Raw genomic sequence first — 20,401 nt, 5'->3', positions numbered from 1 at the left:
GTTGGCTTGGCTCTCTAACTGATGTGGGGGTGATGGGTTTTGTTCCCCTCACGAGGGGCGGAGGGGGCAGAGTTGGTAGCACAATTACAGTAGCACTAGTTCGGATATTGTTAAATGCCCTTATGCTGTGATTATACGGGGGTTCATGTTAATTCCAGCTCAGTGTCCCCAAGATGTTTGGGGTCTACTCATAAAATGAACATTTTTTTACCAGAGGATCTGGGGTTGAGTTTCTGACCCTGATGAGAAGTGTTGGAGAATTGTTGGGTCAGATTCTGAGCTGAGTGCCCAGAAGGGGCCCAGTGAGCTTCTATCCTTTTCAGAGTTCTCGAGGGGCAGTAGGTTTCATGAACTCCTTCCTCAGCAGCTAGGATTATGTTTTTAGATGCTTTCTGTGCTTACTCTTGGCGCTCGCTTGCAGGTATTGTCTTTTGCCAGTTTTCTTTACAGTGGAATGCCAGTTGTCTCTCTCTTTATTTTTTAAATTCTTTTTTTCCCCTTTGGTATGTGAAGAATATCACTTGACAAACTAAAAACAAATTTGGTGCCTTCCTGCTTTGTGTGGGATCTTACAGACAGCTATATCAGCTTCAGGAGGAGGTTACGTGATATCTCCCTGTGCTACCGCCACCTCCCCCCTTCCATGATGTTGCCTGCTTCAGTTCACTGTCGCTGGCGGTAGCTGAATCTTTGCCATTTATGCCTGTTTAAGAAGTTAATCTTTCTAAAAGCCATTGAGCTCCTTGGCATAGCACGGTAGCCTTGGCTACGGGTGTGTAAAACAGCATTCCAAAAGCCAAATGTGGAGTGATAAAGAAAAATGTGTGCTGCTGTTTGCAGGATCCTGGGATATGTTTTGTGACTTGGTAACAATTTTTGTTTAATTGCTAGATCAGAGACCTACAGAAGAGCTCTGGGAAGCTCAAAAGCGCTTGTTCCTTCCCCCAACAGAAGTTGGTCCAATAAAAGATATTACCTTACCTACCGTGTCTCTCTAGCTCCGTGATGACATTCAGGTATTTTTGTACTAAAATAAATTGCTTGAGTCATTTCAATGGGTGACTCAGTAAAACCATGGCCCCATTCTTTACACGCAGACTGTCCTTGCCCTAATTAACAAACCAGTTAATTAAAAGTCATGTTAAACAAAACACACAGTGCTTAAAAGAAAGAGGAGAATTAGTGTAACGTTAACTTTACTAGTGCATACTTGAAAAGCATCTACGCATTAGATCCCTCTTCTTAGGTCTGTGTCCTGGGCAGGTGGAAGTGGGTCCTAGATATGATAACCTTATAATTGAGTGCATAAAGGTAAAGGGGACACATTAGCATATTCTAGGACCCACTCTGACATGTTCTTTGGCATTGAGTCCTTCTCTGTTATTTAAAGGCTTTAACACTTTGTGCACTTTTCAAGGGCTAATTTAACCTCTTGGGGCTGAGTTAATCCATGGTGTAATCCCACTGAAGTTACTTCAGGGATGAATTTGGCCCTTGATCCCATTGCCATAGTAATAGTACTGAATTAAACCCTTTGCAGGCTGGTGGTTCCAGAGTTCCTCTACAGAAGTGCTGCTGTGTTTTACATAAACAATCATTAGTTCATCTCACTCATATTCCCCCTTGCCCCACCAATAAAACCCATCCTAAATGCCAGCGAAAGGGTTAATAGGAACAGTTGCATTCCTAAAATGGACCTTATCTTGGGAGACTGCCAGTGTCTGTCTGCTCCTCTCCCATATGCAATACAATACTTGGACTACTTGAAGAATTTTGATATGTCCAGCATGACACTGTTTTGCATCTGTGCCTTGCAGTTTAAGTGGGGCTTGTTGCCAGGTGAAGAGTCCTCTTCTTTTCACACAAGCATGGAAATGAGTCCTGTCACTATCAGGAATTACTTGAGCATACAGATGCGTGTTCTTTAGCATTACCTAGGCTTCAGCAGATTTGCAGTGATGGCTCCTAAGGACAGCAGTACAGAAATGAGTGTTCTTGCATGGAAGCTTTTGGCCTTTATGATTAATGTTTTGAGCTACTGTGGCAATTATGGCTTGCAGGAGGTATGACCTATGTGTTCTTGAATAAAAACATACAGTGAAGGAACTTGCCCAGGCAGGAAGTTGGTCTTATTGCATAAGGCCCATCTGCCTATAGCCCAGGGCTTGGAAGAAAGACATTCAGGCTAGAGTTGGTGCTAAGAAATGATAATGTAATCTGCGTTTTTGTATGTGTGCGCGCTAGAGTTAGGCCAATAAGAGTTTTCAGTGTGGGTGACGTGATTTTAGTAGTAAGGGAAATAGCTTTTGTGTAGCTATAGAACAAGAGAGGCACCACTGGGTGCTACTGTAAAGCAAACAGTAAATGATAATGGTGAGGAGGTGGAATATACTTGTAATGCCTGCACTGGGACTGCACGTGATGTGATTCATCTTTCCTTTCACCAAAAAAATCCAAACCAACCAAAAAGAAAATGGTCTCAGTTCACCAGCGCAGCAAGCTGCCATCTGTAAGATCCAACATCAGCCCTAACTCCGCCCGCCTGAGTTGCAGTTATGGGTGGTGTGGGATGGGCAAAAGAGTTTAACCAAATAAAGATCTAGGGTAAGTCTCACTGAAAGTCAATGGGATGTAGGTTCCCAAGTCACATAGGTACTTTTGAAAATGTTACTCCTAATTTGAAACTTCGCCTTTTGTTCATACTGAACCAAAGCTCAGTTTGCAGGACCAGATGAGTTGTTAATGCTTTTTCCTGCCACCCCTGTAAGCTGCCAGGGTCCCAGTTTGCTGCTGTGGTATATCCTTTCCTAGGCTTCCTACTAGCACGCTCGAGGGCATCCCTGAATAGGTGGGCATTTCCTGGGATATGACTCAGTTTCTCTGATGGATTTATTTACTGCACAAAACCTGTGTGTTTTTTTTTCTGTAATATTTTAGTATGTAACGTTCTTGCTGTTTTTTTAAAAATTGAAGGCTCTAATCTAGATGTTTATTGCATCCAGTGAAATGTGGTGTGCAGTACCATACATGTTCTTAAAGGCCCCTCCCAAAGCAAATGGTTCACATTTTCCACCCATTTCCCTCAAAATTATTCCTATATACTTGAGTATGGAAAGTGCTAAGGAATTCTCATCAAAGTTACATGAGAATTTTCTCTCTCCTTTAGGAGGGAGCCTCTCCCCCATCCCTCCCCCCCCCCCCCACTGCCTTTTAGCTGTAAGACTTCTACCAGAGCATGGTGTACCTAGAACAAAGGCACAGGCTTGCTGCAGCAGTTAATAATCCCCATGGTGAAGTGGAACTATTTCTCTTCCCTTAGCCAACAAGGTGATCAAAGCATTATGCTAGTTTTATAGATGAGGAGATGGCTTGTGAGAGTTACCTGTTGCTGGCACCTTTGAGAAACATTAAAACAAAGCAGTCAGTTTCTCAGCTTCCTTACTTCAGGGGAAAGGGCATAAAGGAGTCTTTCTCAAGGTGGGTTAGAAATTAACACAGCAGCTGGATTCAGTTTGGAGTGTGCTCTTTGCAGGTGCCAGGTTATTCTGGCTCTACCGACCTACATCCTCTGTATCCCCACAAAACAACATCACTGGAAAGGCTCAGCACTGTGGACTTGGTTGGGATCTCTGGTCCTATACATAATAGAACTAGCACAGTTTGCATAGGTCTCCCTTCTCCTTCTCTCCTCTCACCCCAATTGAGGTTGTCCAGAGTGTACCCTGTAGAATTCTGCTGCGTGACAAAGGGCCACCCCCACATCTTCCTAACAAGAGTGGCCTGCAGAATATATAGGTCCCAGCATGCAACGTTGCCTCTAGATCCGAGTGGAGATTAATTATGGGCTGCTGTGGTCTGCTCCATTATATGCATATTTGGTGTAGCTCTCAGGCCTCTTGCCTATGTGCTTCTTGGATGGACACAGTCTGGACACCGCTGCTGTTAACTGAACAAGTGGTTTTTATCAAACCGTTTCAGAAAGGCTTCTGTTTGGGTATGCGTCCTCCCTCCTCCGTCCGTAACTTTGTGCGGAGGCACATCAGGACTATGCAATAAAGAAACACATGCTTACAATCAAAAAAAGAATGAATTTGCATTCTTCTCTAGTGCTTTTATGTGGGCCCATTGTCTCATGATTCTGAGGCCGCAACAGAGGCACCCAAGCCAAAAATGTATCTGCATTTTTCCATGTCACATGCTGCCCTGCTGGGGCCGTTAATAGCAACTGTTGGAAAAAGAGAGGAGAATAATGCAACCTATCTTACCACCAGGGTGGATTTGATTTAAATCAAATTGATGTAAATCGTGATTTAAATCACTAGTCAGGAAGACTCAATTTAAACATGGATTTCTACATAGAAGTGCATTCTTGTTGGTTGTTATAACCTTAATACATATTCTTCACAACTCAGAGATAGATGTAGGCTTCATTTTTAGAAGCTACACACTATACATTTTTAAAGTGATTTATTTTGAAAACTTTTCAGATTAGTTTTACAGCTATATTAAAAAAAACGATATTAGCTGATATCAAGTGGAGTGCCCCAGGGGTTGGTCCTGGTCCTGGTTTTGTTCAATATCATTATTAATGATCTGCATGATGGGATGAATTGCACCCTCAGCAAGTTCGCAGATAACACTAAGCTGGGGGGAGAGGTAGATACGCTGGAGGGTAGGGATAGGGTCCAGAGTGACCTAGACAAATTGGAGGATTGGGCCAAAAGAAATCCGATGAGGTTCAACAAGGACAAGTGCAGAGTCCTGCACTTAGAACGAGAAAATCCCATGCACCTCTACAGGCTGAGGACTGACTGGCTAAGCAGCAGTTCTGCAGAAAAGGACCTGGATATTACAGTGGATGAGAAGCTGGGTATGAGTTAGCAGTGTTTCCCTTGTTGCCAAGAAGGCCAATGGCATATTGGGCTGTATTAGTAGGAGCACTGCCAGCAGATAGAGTGAAGTGATTATTCCCCTCTATTCGATGCTGGTGAGGTCACACCTGGAGTATTGTGTCCAGTTTTGGTTCCCCCCACTACAGAAGGGATGTGGACAAATTGGAGAGAGTCCAGCAGAGGGCAACGAAAATAACTTGCGAGGAGAGGCTGAGGGAACTGGGGTTATTTAGTCTGCAGAAGAGAAGAGTGAGGGAGGGATTTGATAGCAGCCTTCAGCTACCTGAAGGGGGGTTCCAAAGAGGATGGAGCTAGGCTGTTCTCAGTGGTGGCAGATGACAGAACAAGAAGCAGTGGTTTCAAGTTGCAGTGGGGGAGGTCTAGGTTGGACATGAGTAAACACTGTTTCACTAGGAGGGTGGTGAAGCACTGGAATGGGTTACTTAGGGGAGGTGATGGAATCTCCATCCTTGGAGGTTTTTAAGGCTGAGCTGGATAAAGCCCTGGCTGTGATGATTTAATTGGTGTCAGTCCTGCTTTGAGCAGGGGATTGGACTAGATGACCTCCTGAAGTCTCTTCCAACCCTAATATTCTATGATTCTGTGAATAACTGGTTATTTCATTTACCAAAGGTAACTGAAGCAGATATTTATGAAGTCACTGAGAGGTGAACTATCTCCAATTCAACAGGTTAATCGTTAATATTTGGAGGATTTTCTTGCCATGCTGTATTAGGAGGAGAACATTATAGAATCATAGAATATCAGGGTTGGAAGGGACCTCAGGAGGTCATCTAGTCCAACCCCCTGCTCAAAAGCAGGACCCATCCCCAATTAAATCATCCCAGCCAGGGCTTTGTCAAACCTGACCTTAAAAACTTCTAAGGAAGGAGATTCTACCACCTCCCTAGGCAACGCATTCCAGTGTTTCACCACCCTCCTAGTGAAAAAGTTTTTCCTAATATCCAACCTAAACCTCTCCCACTGCAACTTGAGACCATTACTCCTTGTCCTGTCCTCTTCCACCACTGAGAATAGTCTGGAACCACCTCTCAGGTAGTTGAAAGCAGCTATCAAATCCCCCCTCATTCTTCTCTTCCGCAGACTAAACAATCCCGGTTCCCTCAGCCTCTCCTCATAAGTCATGTGTTCCAGACCCCTAATCATTTTTGTTGCCCTTCACTGGACTCTTTCCAATTTATCCACATCCTTCTTGTAGTGTGGGGCCCGAAACTGGACACAGTACTCCAGATGAGGCCTCACCAATGTCGAATAGGGGGGACGATCACGTCCCTCGATCTGCTCGCTATGCCCCTACTTATACATCCCAAAATGCCATTGGCCTTCTTGGCAACAAGGGCACACTGCTGACTCATATCCAGCTTCTCGTCCACTGTCACCCCTAGGTCCTTTTCCGCAGAACTGCTGCCTAGCCATTCGTTCCCTAGTCTGTAGCTGTGCATTGGGTTCTTCTGTCCTAAGTGCAGGACCCTGCACTTATCCTTATTGAACCTCATCAGATTTCTTTTGGCCCAATCCTCCAATTTGTCTAGGTCCCTCTGTATCCTATCCCTCCCCTCCAGCGTATCTACCACTCCTCCCAGTTTAGTATCATCCGCAAATTTGCTGAGAGTGCAATCCACACCATCCTCCAGATCATTTATGAAGATATTGAACAAAACCGGCCCCAGGACCGACCCCTGGGGCACTCCACTTGACACCGGCTGCCAACTAGACATGGAGCCATTGATCACTACCCGTTGAGCCCGACAATCTAGCCAACTTTCTACCCACCTTATAGTGCGTATATGTCACCAGACAGACATTTAGATTGTTTGTTTTATTTAACTAGAACAACAAAGTTATGTATTCTGGATTTTTTTTCTTCAACAGCAAGCATAATTTTTTAACAAAACAAGCATATGAATTTTTGAATTTAGTTAAACATTCAAGTTATTTAAAATCAAGTTTGTTTTTGTTAAAATTGTTTTTAAGTAAAATATTTAAATGAAATATTTAAAAAAAACACAAATTAAATCAATTGTCAGCCAGGTCAACATGAGAAACTTAAAATATTGGCTTCTGCAGCTATCTCTGTCATCTTCACCTTCATTTTCCTGTTTGTTTGTCATCTGGAAAAGAAAAACAAACTTTTCTGCTTTCAGGTCCCAAAACACATTCCAAATTGAGAAATCATTAGTCCAAAGGAAGAAAATATTCTTTCTACACCAGCAGAAGAAGCTACTGCTGTTAAAAGTGAGATTATCACTTCAACAGTCTCTGAATCCAAGTGCTTAGGTGACTTCCACCAGTTCACTGGTGTGACTTTCTTTAAAACATCATCAGCAAATGTATATTTCTTGAATGGTTCACCCTTAGCTCCGAAGTTTATTATAATTGGAATTATGGAGGGATGATTGCTGGATGTCCATGTCATAGCCAGCTCCTCTTCTTCAGCAGTTAAGGTTTGACCCTGGCACCAAGTATTAAGAACATTTGCAAGAAAATGAGCTGGAGATAGTGCTTGTCCCATTCATTCTTTTAATGCTTGTAATTTAACTCTGTCGTTGCATATTTCTCTTTTTAAGATCTCACTCAGTTCCTTCCAAATTTCAACAGCATCAGCAATAAAACAGCTATTTCCCTGCATTTTGTTCAAGGCTACAGAAATAAACTTCACGGTACTCAGCATGTGTTCAACATTCTCTTAAGCCCAGTGTTGAGAACTTTGGCTGTGACAGTGCCATCTGTTTTTTCACGATTTTGTTCACAAACTGTCATCACATTAGGCCAGTTCTTGATATAGTGCTTAAAACAGTCCGCTACTGAGTTCCATCACATGTCTTATGGGAGAGTTAGCTTGGTTCCTCCCACTTTTTTCAGAGCGGCTGCTGCAAAGTGGTGTTACGGAAGTATTTTGCAATTTCAACAACATTTGCCTTTATTTCTGGAACACTGAAGTCTTTGGCTAGGAGGTGCATCAGATGAGCACTGCAATCATATGTTATTAGCTTGGGACTGTCTTCTAAATAATTTCTTCTCATCTTGGGTTTGTTTGCAGAATTGTCTGTGATCAAGCTGTGTACTAGACATTTGAATTTTTTTTCAGTTTGTTATAGCTTTTACTGCTACTTGCAAGTATTCTGCTTTGTGTGCATTTCCTGATGATATAATTGTTTCTGTAAGGAAGACATTCCTTTTTCTGTTGTCACACAAGCACATATGACAGGATCATTGTGGACATTGCTCCACCCATCAAGACTCAGGTTAACAATTTCACCCTCTAGACCTTTTGCATACTGCTCAATTTCTTTCATACACTTTATCCAGCAATTTGCCTGTGACATCTGCTCTGTTGGGTGGACTGAGTCCTTGTCTTAATGATTGAACCATATTAATGAATTGTGGGTTCTCAGTCATACGGAAAGGAGAGTTTGTTGCATAAACAAACCAGGCAATTTTTTCATCAGTAACCTCTTTTTGTAATCTGCTGGTTTTTATCACAAACTTATCTGTGGTTGTTTCTGGATGATGGAGGTTTTTTTTCTTTTTGCTACAGGTGATATACTGTGGCTATGTGACATACATGACGTTACTGAAACACTATCATTGGCAGATAACTCTGAAACTATAGAAAATGATGATGATCTTGAAGGTGGATAGTCTTCAGAATCCTGTATGTTGAGGATGGAGTCTCCTAAACAAATAAGTCAATGCAGTTATTTAATTATTACTACCATACTGCTCATTTAGTATTACTCGTTGCATTCACTGACACTCAGTACTACTTTAAAGGTGAAATTGTAACAGGAAGATCTGCCTATTTCAGCTATTTATTTTTTATCATAGCTGCATCTAAAATGATAGTACCATAGAGTAACAGCTATATTTTTTGCTCAAACATGAGAATTCAAGAATAATCCAGAAGGAAGACAGGCAGTCCTTAAGAAAGAAGTATGAAAGATCCTGCATGTTCAGACATGTTCCTTTCGTCATCTTCAGTGTAGCTTTCTCCTGAGAAGGAACACTTCTCATGATGTTGTTTCATTTGGGCAACCAGGCCTTGCATTTCTCTGTTGCACTATTTGCATTTTGCACGAATACCTGTCTTACCCGCAGGTAGAGGAACTCCATTAAAATATTCCCAAACTGGGTCTTTCTTACGGCCTGCTGCCATTATAGGTTTTTCCTTCTAGTGAGAGAATGGTATGGTAGATCTCAAATCAATGAAGGCTACACTCAGAAAGACCTCAAGACTTCTGGAATATGCTGCTCAAACAGTTTCACTTTTGTTTCTACTGCCTGTCTCTCCCTTCTCGCATTTATCTCCAGATGTCTTCTCCTTGTCCAGATCTATTCTGCCCCCAACAATCTTCTAGTCATTGAACTTTTTGAAACTTTTCACTTTTAGAGAGAGGTAAGGGATTGACTCTGTGTACACCAATTTGCAGAGGGACAATAGGGTTGAGGTCTGTTATTGACAGGACAAGGAGTAATGGTCTCAAGTTGCAGTGGGGGAGGTTTAGGTTGGATATTGGGAAAAACTTTTTCACTAGGAGGGTGGTGAAACACTGGAATGCGTTGCCTAGGGAGGTGGTGGAATCTCCTCCCTTAGAAGTTTTTAAGGTCAGGTTTGACAAAGCCCTGGCTGGGATGATTTAATTGGGGATGGGTCCTGCTTTTGAGCAGGGGGTTGGACTAGATGACCTCCTGAGGTCCCTTCCAACCCTGATATTCTATGATTTCTCACCTCTCTCTTTATATTTATTTATTTTATTTATATAAAAACATTTTTGCTGTTAACAAGCATGTTATCTCTGGAGACATAAATCCACAGTTTGAGAACTACAAAACTAAGCATCTCTGATGGTATCTTCTAGACTGAGCACTGAGTCCCTGAGTCACTGGGTAGATAGAAAGATTAACCTAAGTAATCTATACAGAAGCCCCTGGAACCCCATAAAATTGGGTCCCTAATCCATGAACTATTGGAACTCATTTACAAAACTTTTCTTAAACATTACATGACTATATTGTCTCATACTATAGAATTAGAATTTATAATCCCTATTCCATGGTGAGATTTCTTTGAGCTATAATGTATCTTAATTAAATTTATCTTTAGATAGGCTTTTTTCTGAAAAAGGCTTTTATCAAAAAAATCCGATTTTAAATTAAAAAAAATCAATTTTTTTAAATTTTTTTAAAAAATCATTGATTGTTATCCACCCTGCTTACCGCAGGTCTGTATGGGAAGCTGAAGATAACTTTCACAGCAAGTTAAAACCTGACCACTCTCTCCAACCCCTCTCCTTCTGCACCTACCCTGCTATGAATAAAATGTCCATTCTTCAGCTCCTGGGTGACTAGTAGCAATAATAAAGGATGTCTCCAACAGTTCGTGATGGAAAACTTGTTTCAAATAACTCAAGTGGGAGATGTGCCTAGGAAAACAAGATACAGTTGCAGGAGGGAAGATTTCAAGTGCAACTTAAAGTATTTAGAAACGTCTGAGAGGAGAGCAAGTATATAGGGAAAAGAAACTCTCACAAAAGGCCCCACCAAATTCTTTCAGAAGGAGGAGAGTGCAACCCCTAAACCCAAAGGTGTCACCAAATAATAATTGACCAGTTTTTCTTCCCCACGCTTGAAGCATGAAATTGAAAGATGATCCTCGTACATTTATCTACTTCCTTCATGTTCTCTTTTCTCAACCCCTCATTCTTTATGATGATGCAAAAACAAACCATTTAAAATACACTTTATAAGAAAAGATAAAATAATATTTTTGAACTGAACCTTTGGATCATTTGGTGGCCTTTTTACTCCATCATATCCTAAAACTTGGAGAAGTCCCTATGTACTCAGTAATCCACTTACACATAACCAGAATATGAGTCCATTGGTTTTAATTAGGAACATTCCATAATCAAACAAAGTGAGGTCAAAAACTATTTCTAAAGTTCTATCCCTAGTCCATATTTCTCTTTTTTTTTGTTTGCAACGTACAAAACACGTCTGCACAATTTAAGTGTTTCTTTTACAGCTCACCATTCTACTATTTCTATATATGAGAACAATCTGGAATGACACCCTTTGCACATTGCGTTTAATACATGCAGTGTGAACAAAAAAACAAAACAAAACTCCAAAGCCAGAGGGTGATGTTTGTAGGATTTCTCTTGGGTTTTTTTTTATGCCACTTCTGTGCTTTTTCAATTTACATTCCAGCCCTTCTTGTCAGTGGAAGATAGATGTACATCATTTAGTATTTCTATTTACTTAAGATGTTGGAATGTGAAGTTCGTCTTTATTTCTATCTCTGCCCCCTGCCCTCCCTTTTGAAATGTTAAGTCAAAGAAAGTCGGTTTTAAGGTCAGGGCTAGGAATGGAGACATTTGAGCCACCAAACAAATAGCATGGCTTGTTCTAATCAGTTACATGTACTGTTGCCATTGAAGCCTTGTTGGAAACAAGAAGCCAGTAGATGTGTTTGTATTGAGATTTAAGTGACCAACAAAATAAAACAAAACAATCCTTAAACCTTCTCTCTCATTGGCATTTTTGCTGCAGGGATTTCCACTTCCAGGAAAGCTCTTCTTACTGCTCCAGTGTTGAGGATTGGAAGTGTGGTGTTTGAATTCGGAAGAAGGAGAGTAACATTTGGACTTTGGAAGTTTATAAAGCCAATTCCTGTATATTAACTTTTCTTCTGTTAATTGCTAAGCTGGTGGTATTAATTCCCTGTGGTTTTAATGTGGGCAGATTAGTGCCTCTTATAATGTTTGCTAGAGATGCATCGTTGTTCCATGAGAAGATTTCAAATGCTGGTGCTGTAAAATATGCAGCATCAAGACATTCTGCTGCATCGTATTCCTGATGTTCTTTAAATGTAAATATTACTGAGGATTCCTTTTTTTAAATTTCAATTTACTGGGTACATTGTTACATTAAAATAATACATAAAGAAAAAACAAAAAAACTGCACCCCTGTGAAAGTTTTTCAGATCCTTGTTTCACTTCAAACTCTGAGCTTGCCCGGGTTGTTACAACTTTCATAGACCTTTGAGTGACTTGGTCCTCAGTTTCTAGCAAACTGTGGCTGATTTCACATCAAAACTAGAGACAACTCAGTGCACCCAGTTTGAGTCTTTTCTAAGGCACAGCCTGTGTGGGTGCAGTGAACCCTGTGCAGGACAAAACTGAAGATGAATTTCCCATAAACTCCTCCATACCAAAAGATACTATAGAACGAGCTGTGCTTCTACCAAGCATTTCCCACTTCCCTCTCCCTTTCTTTGAGGTTCAGTCCTTCAAAGTGCTGAGCATTCTGGGCCTGATCCAGCAAAACACTATACCACATACTTTAGGCATACGCACCCTCCCCTTAACTCCAAGCATGTGCTTAAATGCTTTGGCCCTAATTCAAGAAAGTGCTTAGCACGTCACAGTATTGAGTGCAACTCCTCACTTGGACACTGAGCATTTACTTCCCTGGCCCTTTAAGGGACCGATCCAGAGGCATCTTGTTCCTGTTGCTTTCAGGGTGAGCAGGATTGGGACTTAGGTGTGTTGCATTCCAATTAGGATCAGTAATTAGGGTGATGAACAGGGTTAAGAGGAGTCTTATGTTGCTAGTGAAAACAAATAGTATTAATACCAGTTCAGGCCCCTAAGAAAATTGACACTTCCGTTGGGGTTCTGTTGGGCTCGTGCTTCCATCAGTCTCAAGGCCAAAGAGGAATACAACAGAATGACTGAACAGTTATATGAATAAAGCTATATTCTAGCATGAGCAATGAAATAGCTGTCACGGGGGGCCCAATGGATGCCCTTTGTAGTGTAAGGGAAATACTTCCTAAAATAATTGCAAATCTCACAACAAGAGGAGGAGGAGGAGAATCAAATATATTAGCTGCATTTGTGAAGCGCCAATTAAGAAAATATGCCTACGTTAAAACACACTTTAATGAATAAAAAAAAACATAATCCAGGTTAGACATCGCTTTGCCTTATTGCTCTTGTGTACATGAGGATGGAAGGGTCCTGGAGCGGAGCAGGAGCTAAATGCAGCAAGGTGAATCAAGGGCAGAGCAAGAGGCTTAACTTGCAATTTCCTTGTTTTTGTTGGTTTAAGTCTGCTCCTTCGCATTGTGTTAATGTTTTGTAGTTCATTTCCTCAGTTGTTTAAGGAATGGCAGAGGTGGGAGCTGGGGACAGGGGTCAGAGGTGAGGCATGCAAAGCTTAAAGCAAATTTGCTATTCGCTTCTGATAGATATGTACATACTTTCTCAGTAGGTCAAAAGAGAGTTGAAGTGCTGGTGGTGGTCTGGCTGCGCTGCCTTTAACTTATTTTTAACTAGTTTAAAACTTTCCCGTGCATCCCTGGAGTGTGCACGCACACTCTTTCTCTCCTGCAAGATGCACTGACTCCGACCGATCCATGTAGCTCAAAAAGAATTGGACTCAGTGAGACAGAGAGTGTGCTGGCAGCCGAATGGGAGCTGATCTTTCTTGGTCCCAAGCTCTCTTTTCTAGCCACAGCACCTTTACACTTTCCCTTTTGGTTGAGATGGAAATTGCAAAGGAAGAAATACGCACTTCAAGCTGTTGAAAAATTACCAAAGGCAAGATACACATCAGGGCTACTGGAGGCAAAGCCCAATCTTCCATTGCAGGTGTGAGCATTCATAGACAGACCTCAGCAGGTAGTTATCTTGAGGCTGGAATTGCGGGGTGGAATTATTATTAAATTCTCTGACTTGTGCTGTACAGGAGGTCAAACTAGATGATCATAATTGTCCCTTCTGCCCCTAAAAGCTATTAATCAAAATCTCCTTTTTATTTCTCTCCCCCCCCAATAAAACTCCCCAAACAAAACCAACATAAGGAGAAGTGGGCCCTTCCTAGAAATAGTTTGGAAAAATGTTCTGGGTAGAAACTATTTCTCTGATTTATTTTTTGGTCTCTTCCTTCCTTCCTTCCTTCCTTCCTTCCTTCCTTCCTTCCCTCTCACTTACTTTTAGTGGCTTAGGACATTTACATGAAAATAGGATTCTTGTTGCTTAGGAGTTAATCTGCTTCTGTTGCTTATTCCGCACCTGAAATTCTCAAGAGATCCATTACTGGCAGCCTGCAAATGAAATGGCCTGTAGGAGAGGGGAGTCGTTTCTTTTAAGTTACGGGTGAAGCGGTGTTGCTTCTCTTGTTCCCCTACCGTTTTTTCTCTTCTCTCCCTGACTGTCTGTTCCCAGGTTAGTAGAAAAGGAGCACAGCTGGTCCCTTAACCTTCCATACTGTAAGTAGTTTAAATCTGAGAGCTTGGGCATTTTAGTGGTGACACCGATGGCCCTGGGATTTATTGTTCTCTTAAAGCAGACTATTAATTCTAAAAATTATCCTTGTAAGAGTGTAACTTTTAATAAAAATTGCCCATAAACTTATATAATTAAGGAAATGGATTTTCTATTCCTCTAAAACTTGCTGACCATGCATATTTTGGGTTATCTCTGCTCTTGCTAACTCCTTCTACCTCCACCTGTTCAACATGTCTCTTGATAGCAGATATGCATGTTGCATACTCCAGGGACAGGTGAGGCGAACAGATTAACTCTTCAGAAACACTACTTTAACCCCTTCTGTCTGTGTTCGCAGATCTGTGGGCAGGTGTTGAAGTTTACAGAAGGTGGTATAATTCAACTTACCATTCCTAGAAATACCACCCTTTTGTGCCTTTCAAAGTGGTAATTCCTGAGGTATGAGGCACATTGCCTCCTAGAATGCTGTGGCATCCTACATGTGAGTATCCGTGATGAATGGACCTCTCTGTGTCAGGGTTTTATTTCAGGCTGCAGGATTGTGTCCTAGGTGTATAATCCTGAATGTGCTGCCATGCAGTTGATAAACTGCTATGGCGGCAGGACAAACTGTAATATTAGGGATGTTTGGGAGTGCTGGTGAGCAAACAAGAGAAATGCTACACAGCATAAGATGTGAGCTACTGAGGAAGACTCAACGATTTAGAAGTGCTGCTAATGTCCAATGCCAGGGGCACTTGGAGAAGGTGGGAGAAACAGGTTTTAGAAAAAAATGTATCTTACCAGCCAGCATCTCCTATCAGAATCATTATCTCCAGAAAAGGCAACTCAAGCAAGGTGAGCTGGGAGCAGTGAGGGAGAATGGAATCATCTGTTATACATGAGACCAATATTAGGCAAAATCCTCATTTAAAATCCTATAGCTGGCTTTCCGAAGGTCCTGAGCACCTGCAGGTCCTATTGACTTCAATGGCTGTTCTGTACCTCGGAAAATCAGGCCATTACCCCCAGTTTTTGGTCTGTGACAAGGCACTTGCATCTGGATATGTTTTTGAAATGAAATCAGAGAGAACATCTGTCTCCCAGGGTAACGCGAAAGGCCTGTGGGTGAGCTGCAGCAGTGTGGTTGTGTTGGTGGAGTGGCTCTTTTGGGTCTCCAATAAGAAGTTCTGTGCTCTTGGGGGAGCAGGTCCTGAGTTTGAATCCTGTTGCCTGCTGATGTGTGGAGGGATGTGTGTGTGCACAGTAGCTTAGAACATACTTGTTACTACTGTTGGTATAAAATGATGCGTATAGGACTGCAAATACTCACAGGCCTTTACAAATATAGAGCAAACCCCATTCCCGGCCCTGGAGTGCATATTGTTGAAGGCCTTGATCCTGTAACAGACTGTAGGTGCTTAACTAACCATGTGGGTCCTCCCCTTGACTTCAGGGAGGCCATGCAAATACACATATCCTGAAAGCTTTGTCTTTCAAAGAGCTGTTTTCTCCTTCCACCCCTCAACTTTTGCCTTAGTGTTAAATTGTTTATGGTATTGCTGAGAGAGGCGGGGAGACGAGGGTGGAAGATTATTGGCAGTTATAGGAACTGGGAGAGGGAAGATCCAAGAGATCTGAAGTCACATTTACAAACCCTATTGCAACACGCGACCGCCCATGGGTGTTAGTCTAGGTGAATAGTGGTGCCGTCACTTGCCCTATACGCATGTGGAAATGCAGGTAGTTCACTATATGCGGTAATGCTATTGTATTACAATAGTGCCTAGAGGCCCCACTGAGAGAGGGCCATATTATTCGAAAATACAGTTGACAGGTGCAATGAGTGAAGGTGCATCTGTCGTTCCATGTTATAACATTTGAACCCTACGTATCTTGGCCAGTTCGCCAAATTTCTTGAGTAGCCGCTTGAATCTGTGGTCATCCTTTAGAAATAAGACTTTCACTCTGCTTTCACCAAAGATTTCTGACTTCAAGAGATGGTGAGGAGGAGAGGCTACCACAGCGCCATGAAGGGAGGCACAAAGGTATACGTTACTGTGCTGTGTAATGCCACAGTATTCTTGCTGTAGGCTTTGTGCCCAGCAAAGTACTCAGATTGATTTACTTGCTTTTGGGATGTTTTTCTTCCCGCTACGTCTTACAGTGCTGGTGAAGTCATTGTGTGGTCAGTTTTGTGTCTCACAGTCTTGGCTTTGGTATAATGGGGGGGACGCTTTTCAAAATCCCGTTCATGTCACACACCTTGTCTTCTTGTAAACTTTACAGGAGGAGTCTGCTGGTGCAACTAGGATTTAATGATGCTGCCTGAATTGTTGTTACCTCAGAATACAAAGCAATGGCAGGTTCTGATACCTAGTGTGATGCTGACGTCTGCCTCCAGGCGCAAGTGAATTACATCCATACGCTGACTCTCTTAGCAATCATTTTAATTTCACTTGCAACCTGAGCCTGTTTTTCCTCCCTTTAGAGCCATTAAAGTACATGGCATTTGTGGCTCTGTGTTGTTGGGTGGACTCTGGCTCTCGTTGTGACTTACTAATCCTATTTAACAAATCCTTTTAGTTGTTTACCCGAGATACGCTGCATCAGTGGTTTTCAACCTTTTTTCATTTGTAGACCCATAACAAATTTCTAATGGAAGTGTAGACACCTTTGGAAATCTTAGACATAGTCTGTCGACCCTTAGGGGTCCGTGAACCATAAGTTGAAAACTATTGCACTGCATCATTATGAGGCATCTCCTTAAAGATATTATTGTTGCATCCTTCCTGTCTCCCTTTGGAGGAGCAGGAAAGTAACTGGGTGAAAACAATGCTGCCCTCTGCATTGGCCTGGTTTCTCTCAAAAATATTAATCAAAAGCAAATTGAAGTAGTGAGCCCATCAAGAAGTGCCAGTGATGGGCTTGAGATCCTCAGGTAAAAGATGCTCTATAATTGCAGTGTGTTCATTTCCAGCCATCTGCAACAATATTGTAAATTATTTGACCTACTGCAGTTAAGCCCACACCAGATTTGTAACAACAATAGCCAGAGATAAGTTCTACTTCTACTGCAGAAATGATTCTGTAATAAATGAAACAAAGTACAAATGAACTTTAACTTTCCGGCTTTTGCTGCTGTGCACTCAGTGATATTTGCACAGTGAACAACTCCGACTTCTATAATAACAGTGCCTGCTTTTTGGGACAGAATGTTTTCCAAGGTCTTGGAAAGATAAGAATTGAGAGTGTTCCAACACGCTTCTTAAACGTGCATTGCATGTGTTTAATGTAACCAGGAACAAACTGACTTTTCTGCTCAAAGCAGGGTTTATTTAAAACAAGGAAACAAAATACAATCCAAACCCCTCTTTTACATTTGAAAGCCAAATGGAATTTTTCTCCCCTTCTAGTTGTCTTGCTCTGCCCCATTTTTCAACATTAACCTTGTCATAGTATCAAGTTCTCTTGTGCTTCGTGGAATGTGGAGGTCTTATTGAATGTTACCTTGGAAAAGCAATAGCTGAATGATTTCGGGGGAGGGAGGAGAGCAAGGGAATGCATAGTAGGATGCATTGCAGGAGTGAATTGTTCTTAATTTGGAGTTTAGTATGAGAATTTTGAATAGTTTGTTTTCCAAGTGAATGAGGAATATTAATATGTTGTTTCCATAATGGATGAGCATTTTTATAGAGGGGAAAAAATATATGGCATTGTTTTTCAAAGTATATTTCCAGATACTATAGAACATCAAATGGAGGCTTTTCCCATACCCATTTAAACCAAACATATGAACAATCACTAGCAAGTATTAGTAAGTAAACAATTTGCAAATGGATACTGTTCCCCCCCAGCTAATCAGCACTTGAGTTTTCCAATTGATTATGAACACCTTGATTTTTCAATAGCATTGTCTGTGCTCTTTTTCTAAATCTAAATAATACTTCTGAGGTCTTACACCAGTGTAGCACTTTTCATCTGTTAGATCTCTGAGCCCTTTACAAAGGGAAGGGGAAATAATACTGCTAATCTGATACTTCTAGTTATTGGCGTGTAAAATACAACTAAAAATGTTGAACAACCATAAAAAGAGGAATTTGGAATGAAATGCCTTTTCGCTTTCAAATTAATGTTGTAGTTTTAAATAAGCATTACTGTTTGGCAGTGTTTTAATGAAGGAAGTGTAACAACAAAATAAAAAACTCTCCTTGTAGCAGTCTCCTGGGCATGACCACCTCCCCTCCTCACAATCCCAACCTAGCTGCGAATATCCAACCAATGTCTAAAGAACCCCAGGCCTTGTGTGATTTATGGATGACTCCAGTATAAACTGACCCTGTGCTGACATTGCCTCTGGATCAGTGTCCAGCTGGGAGTTAAAACATACAACACAGTACAACTGTGGTGACTTCTGTAAACTTAACCGCAGTGAAACCAATTCAATGATCTGTTGGGAACAGCGTCTTTCTTTGGTGTACATGGCTCCTCTTGCTCTTTGCTGAAAAGGGAAGTTCTTCACACCTGGGAGAAGAGAGCTGTGCAGCTAGGACAGACTTGCCACATATATTATTGAATTTGAAGGTTTTCGCACAGATCAGCCTCACAGTGATGCTTTTTTTCATTTTGATGCTTTTTCTGTTTTAGGTGATACTGCTGATGGCAGTGCTGCTAAAACACTTCATTCAATGATGTTTACCCCATAGCTCCTGATGGAATGGAAGTAGGGTATATTTGGCTAGGATCTAGCTTGTTTAACATCAAGCGGTGGTTGAGGGAAAGTAGCAACGGGTGGGGAAAAATGATGTGTAGTCTGTAAGATTTCTACTAGCTGCCTCAGTGTTTAGTTGTCTGAGCTGTTGTGCAAGCCAGTATGTAATCTGAGATTCAGTTGCAGTTTTTTGTTGCATCATTAGACTTCCTCTTTCATTATTGGTTTAGGAACATTATATAGATCTTCTCATTAATGTAATTATGTTAAATACTACATCGCCTCAGTGACGTGTTGTTTTGAGCAGTCAAACGATTTAATTCTAAGGTTGCCTACTTGATGTTCAGTTTGGCAAATCTGGGCAGATCAGCACCAGATTAAAAGCAGATATTTGTGAGGCATTAGAACACTAGAAAAGGCAGTCTGTGGCCCATTTTGGGAGCCTCTCTAGCTGCCAACTCATTTCTGTGTGCTAAGCAGCATGGTCTAGTGGGTAGGGCACTGAACTGTGGGGTCAGGATCAGGGTTCTGTTCCCACCCCTCTGCCAGTGATCTGGTGTGAGACCTATGCAAGTAATTTCTCCTTTCTGTGCCTCCATTACCCTTCTTACAGTTTGTCTGTTTAATCTGTAAACTCTGTGACATAGGGACTCTTACTATATATAGGCAAAGTGCTGAGCACAATGAGGCCTCACTCTTGGTTGAAGCCTCTAGGCATAGAAATGATAATTTGATGGGGGGAATTTGCTCTTTGGGGTTAAGAATCTCATATCCATATAAAATATGAACACTCTCACTGAGGCAGTGTTTATTTCCTTCTTGTTTTATCCTGTACGGTTGAATCCATTTTAATGAATAGCTGATCTGGCTGAACTTTTGTTTCATACTCATCGCTGTGGTATCTGATGTTCTTAATTTTATATTTTACAGTGATTTTTTTCTCTTCTTTCCCACATATTTTCTGTGTGTGTAACGGATTTGTTGTTGTTTTGTGGGAAAGTCAAGTTAAATAATTGAGTTCTATTTTAAGTACTTCTATGACCCCAATTACTGCTGTATTTGAGCACCTCACAATTTGTAATGTATTTATTTTCACAACATCCCTGTGAGGTAGGGAAGTGCTACTGTCCCCATTTTGCAAATGGGAACTGAGACACAGAGAGACTGTCCTGGTCTACACTGAAAAGTTACATCAGAGTAGCTACATCTCTCAGAGACGTGAAAAACTTGCACCCCTGAGAGATGCCGTCTAACCCTCGGCATAGACAGTGCTAACTGGCCACCTAGCTACTGCCTCTCGGGGAGGTGGTTAATTATAGCTATGGGAGAACCTCTCCAGCCACTGTAGTAAGTGTCTACACTGAAATGCTACAGTTGTGTAGCTGCTCTAACCACTAGGACCATCTTTTCTCTGAATTTTGCATTTAGTTCTGAAGGAGGTGAGATTTTTTTGGGTATTCTGCCATCTCCATGAGAGAGTTCTGCAGTCATAGGCCAGCTG

At 41.5% G+C, this 20,401-nt stretch overlaps 1 protein-coding gene across 13 annotated transcripts in view; it reads left to right on the top strand.

The window, feature by feature from the left end:
• Positions 1–20,401, top strand: part of AKAP13 (A-kinase anchoring protein 13) — a 330,778-nt gene that overhangs the window by 36,512 nt on the left and 273,865 nt on the right. For 2 of the 13 annotated variants that reach the window (XM_073304200.1, XM_073304198.1), the window contains exon 1: positions 14,548–14,691. The exons of 10 other annotated variants lie outside the window; for them this stretch is intronic. The gene's annotated coding sequence lies outside the window, so the exon portion shown is untranslated. Of the gene's footprint in view, positions 1–14,547; positions 14,692–16,172; positions 16,238–20,401 lie in introns of those variants that run through there. One more of the 13 variants, XM_073304197.1, reaches the window with a different exon arrangement.

Source organism: Lepidochelys kempii, chromosome 10 (genome assembly GCF_965140265.1).
Source record: "Lepidochelys kempii isolate rLepKem1 chromosome 10, rLepKem1.hap2, whole genome shotgun sequence".
Lineage (NCBI taxonomy): Eukaryota > Metazoa > Chordata > Testudines > Cheloniidae > Lepidochelys > Lepidochelys kempii.
This window is presented reverse-complemented; position numbering and strand designations above follow the sequence as displayed.